The sequence below is a fragment of the Echinops telfairi genome, unplaced genomic scaffold, assembly GCF_000313985.2.
Source record: "Echinops telfairi isolate 266 unplaced genomic scaffold, ASM31398v2 ScPeMD7_7468;HRSCAF=8506_0, whole genome shotgun sequence".
Taxonomy (NCBI): Eukaryota; Metazoa; Chordata; class Mammalia; order Afrosoricida; family Tenrecidae; genus Echinops; species Echinops telfairi.
In genome coordinates, this window is record NW_022111369.1 from 94,525,553 (window position 1) to 94,530,069 (window position 4,517).

General features: G+C 45.1%; 1 protein-coding gene across 3 annotated transcripts in view; it reads right to left on the reverse strand.

Moving 5' to 3' along the window:
- Positions 1 to 4,517, reverse strand: part of RBPJ (recombination signal binding protein for immunoglobulin kappa J region) — a 142,712-nt gene that overhangs the window by 113,140 nt on the left and 25,055 nt on the right. The gene's annotated exons all lie outside the window — the stretch shown is intronic.

Genomic DNA, 4,517 nt, shown 5'->3' on the forward strand with positions numbered 1-4,517 from the left:
ATGCCAGGGGCTTAAGTGGAGAGCAAATGTTTTGAGAATGATGAGGGCAATGAATAAACAAATGTGCTTTACACAATTGATATATGTATGCATTGTGATAAGAGTTGAATGAGGCCCTGATAAAACTATTTTAAAAAAAGAACCATTCAGGTCAACTAAAATTAATTAGTTAATTTTAAAAACTGGCATTCCATGATGCTCATATTCCCGATGATCCCTGAAGACAAAGCGGGTGCATAAGCAAATGTGGTGAAGAAAGCTGATGGTTCCTGACTATCAAAAGAGATAGCGTCTGGGGTCTTAAAGGCTTGAAGGTAATCAAGCGGCCATCTAGCTGAGAAGCAACAAAGCCCACATGGAAGAAGCACACCAGCCTGTGTGATTATGGGAATTCCATGGGATCAGGTATCAGGCATCTAAGACCCAGAACAAAATCATACCCAATGTGAATGGTAGGGGAGGCTATGGAATGGAGACCCAATGCCCACCTGTAGACAACTGGACATCCCCTCACAGAGGGGTCTTGTAGAGGAGACAAGCCAGTCAGTGCAGTGTAGCAACGACGAAACATAAAACTTTCCTCTAGTTCTTTAATGCTTCCCCCCCACACACACACTATCATGATCCCAATTCTACCTTACAAATCTGGCTAGACCAGAGGATGTAAACTGGTACAGATAGGAACTGGGAACACAGGGAATCCAGGACAGATGAACCCCTCAGGACCAGTGATGAGAGTGGCAATACCAGGAGGGTGGAGGGAAGGTGGGGTAGAAAGGGGGAGCCAATTGCAAGGATCTACATATAACCCCCTCCCTGGGGGACAGACAACAGAAAAGTGGGTGAAGGGAGATATTGCACAATGTAAGATATAACAAAGTAATAATAATTTATAAATTATCAAGGGTTAGGGAGGGATGGGGCGGGGAAGGAGGGAGGGGAAAAAATGAGGAGCTGATACCAAGGGCTCAAGTAGAGAGCAAATGCTTTTGAGAATCATGATGGCAACAAATGTACAAATGTGCTTGACACAATGGATGTATGTATGGATTGTGAAAGCCCCCAATAAAATGATTTTTTTAAAAGTTGTCATTCATTACTATTAACAGACTTGGCCAAGAGTCCCACGAAAATATTTGATGCTGGCACTTTTTAAAATGCTACATGAAGAAAACAAATCAACAGAAAGGCAGCCCATAATTTACAGCTATTACATTTGAGTTTGACCGATCTTTATACACAAACACCGGCACACACAGTCTGTAATTTGTTTCACTTGTCCTTCTCCCTCATGTTCTTTGTTTGGGTGTGAGGGGTGGGGGATCTGTTTCACTGACAAAACCATAATACTATCTTTTTTTAAAAAATTTCACTATCACCACTGTAATTTGCCAAGAACTGAGCAGTTCATAACCTACTTGACTTCCTATAAAATATGACCTGCTTCACATTAACTTATTTCAGTAAGAATTCCTACACCTTATCACCACACCTTTCATCCACAGATGCTCTCCGTACACAGTCCATACCCAGCAATCCTGTGCAGATGTGGCAAATATTACAATTCTCATTTTACTAGTTAGGAAATGGGCCCAGGGGAAGTATAGTAACTTGGAAATAATCACAAAGCAAGATGCCAAAAATAACTTTTAGTTGATCCATGAGAAAACACTGTCCCTAGTTTAAATAATATGAAATTTAATATTACAAGGAGGCAAAAAACAAAATAATACTTTAAATCCAGGTAATCTGTCCTATTTTTTTTAATGCTCAAACACTAGAATAAAGATATGTCCGAACTTTAAAAGTATCTTTTCAATTCCTCCATGGTTAGAAAGATTATTTAAGGCGTTAGATCTGGCAGGATTGGCTTTTTAACCCAAATCAAACGTTTTTATCCTCACCACTTAAGAAATCTGACAAATGTGCTTGACACAATGGATGTATATATAGATTGTGATGAGTTGTATGAGCCCCCCAATAAAATTATTTTAAAAAAAACAACAAAAGAAATCTGTTGATAGAGAGTAACAGGTAGCTTAACAAGCTTGTTTAAATCTGAATGTCTAGAAGCATACACTACAATGTTCAGAAAACACTGCAAATGAACTGCTTACAGACTTATCTGCAATATTCAGGCATAAGAAGTTTGAAAATTCAAGTCGGGGGAGGGAGGGAGTGAATAAAGGGGAACAGATAACAAGGAGTTCAAGAAGAAATAAAATGTTTTGAAACTGATTGCGGGAACAATTGTACAACACTGCTTGATGTGATTGAATTATGGAATGTTATATCTGTAAGAGCTCTCAATAAAATAGTTTAGAAAATTCAGGTCACTATTCAAAATAAAAATTTCCCACCACGATCCCTCTTTTATATTTCTAAATATACTGTGGCTGGGTATAGTTTAATGTCACAGTTCTAACTGTGGGAACTGGTTTTTTTATGCTTTCACGATCATTCTCCTGTGTACAGGTCAGCACAATAACTCAAACAGTTACTTGATATTTGCACTTTGCTTCTAGTCGGAATCAATAGTGTGTCCTCAAGATTTTACCTCTACACACCTGCTTTGCACTACTGAAGAACAAGTAAGGAAGTAAGGGTGTGGTTAAGCAAGACAAGGCCAGCAGTTAGAAGCTGCAACCCTTGCTTAAGGGAGAAAGGTGGCTTTCTACACCAGTCACAGTCTCAATAACTGAGGCAGTTCTACCCTGTCCTTATAGGGTCGCTAAGAGTCAGAAGTTTGGTTTTTGGTAAGAGTGACAAGTGCTAATTCCACTCATAGAACCCAAATTGCAAATTTTCACAAAACCTCGGGTCAACCATGAAGCCGGCTATCCTTTCCATTAAAGTCCAACTACTCATTAGAATCACAGTCTTCAGACAAAAAGTATATTTTCTAATGTACCAGTGGTGTCCTATCTCCAGCCCAAAACAAGTCCACTGCACTCAGGTCAATTCCAACTCAGTCCAGTTTCTAAGAGCGTAAATCCTCATGGGGGCAGACAGCGTCAAATTCTCCCCTTGGCGGCTAAGGGTTCCAGTGCTTTGGTTGGCAGCCAACCACTATAACCATTGCGCCACCAGGGTCCGATTATCCTAACAGAGATGGCAAATTACCTATCAGTGTGGCCCCTTATGTGGCGGCACTTAAATTTACAAGTGAAATGTCATCTCAAAATGATTTTATGATCTTATCTATGAAAAAAACTGATCACCTAATACAGGAGGGAAAAAAACTCTTAAGCAATATATTCGGTCTAAAAAACCTTAGTAAGTCTAATATTTCATATTCCAAACACCCCCACCCCCATAACAGTACCAATTTGGACCAATCTCGTATGTGAACCGAACCGAGTGTCTTTAAGGCAAACTGCCTGTAAGTTGTCCTTACTTCAGGCTACTGCTTAGGTATCTGACATACTCGCACCCCACAAAAAAATCCGCAAACAATACTCATCAACTAGAAACTGTACTCGGAAGTGCGCTCTTCTATTTCCACCCCTTCTCAGAAAAGACACAGAACTGGCCCAAATCCACAGGGCAAAAGCAAGTTAGGATGAAACTTCTAGAAACTAATGGAAGCTAAAAAATGTTACTATCCAACCGATTCCCGTGCAGAGACTACCTCCCTTTTCCTTACGAAGAGGGAGCTGGAAGGCAAACTACGGATCTAGGATTCCGGGGAAGCCTGAGTTTTTAAGCCTCACAATTCGCTCACATCTTACGCGATACGTGAAAATGCGATGTGGGACTCAAAAACGATTCCCCAACAGCAGCAGTACCCGGCGCCTCCCTCTCACCGGCCTCCCCCCGCCCTCAGGTAACCCGGGCACAGCGCGGCCGACAACTGCCCTTGGCCTAGGCCGTCAGAAACCGCGGGGTGGGGGGCAAGACCCGCCGAGAGGCCACAGCTTTCCCCAGCGCTCCCGTCTCCAAGCAAAACAAGCCCAGGCCCAGAGCGACGGCGGAAGCAAGCTGAAGGCGCTGCCTGCAGTCCCGGGGGAGAGGGGTGCGGGGGGAGGCGGGGTGCCGGGCGAGCAACACAATCTCCCCACGCAGCGCTGGGGCACGCAGGAACAACAACACCCCGGAGGGGGTGCGCGCAGGAACGCCAGATGGGAGTCCCCGGGGCAGAGTCCGCTCGGCGGCCCCGGGATGGGCGGGGGGTGCCGGGGGCAGAGACGCCTCTGGCTGGGGGAGACAAAGCCTCTGAGGGTGCGCCAGGACCGCACGGAAAGGTGAGCGGGGAAACGCAGAAGAAGGGCGAGGGGCGGGGAGCACGGGAGAAAAATTAAAGGGCAGAATTGTGCTGCCTGGGCTGTGCCAGGTCACTGGGTCCCCGAACCGAAGGGGGCACAACAAAGACGGTCCGGAGGCAGGGCTGCGGAGGAGAGGCGACGGAGCACGGATGCGGGGCGCCACCGGGCAGACAAAGCGCCCGAGGCGGCGAAACAAAGGGCCGGGGGTAGAGTCGCGGGGGGCAGCGGGTACAGACAGACAAAGCGCCCGGG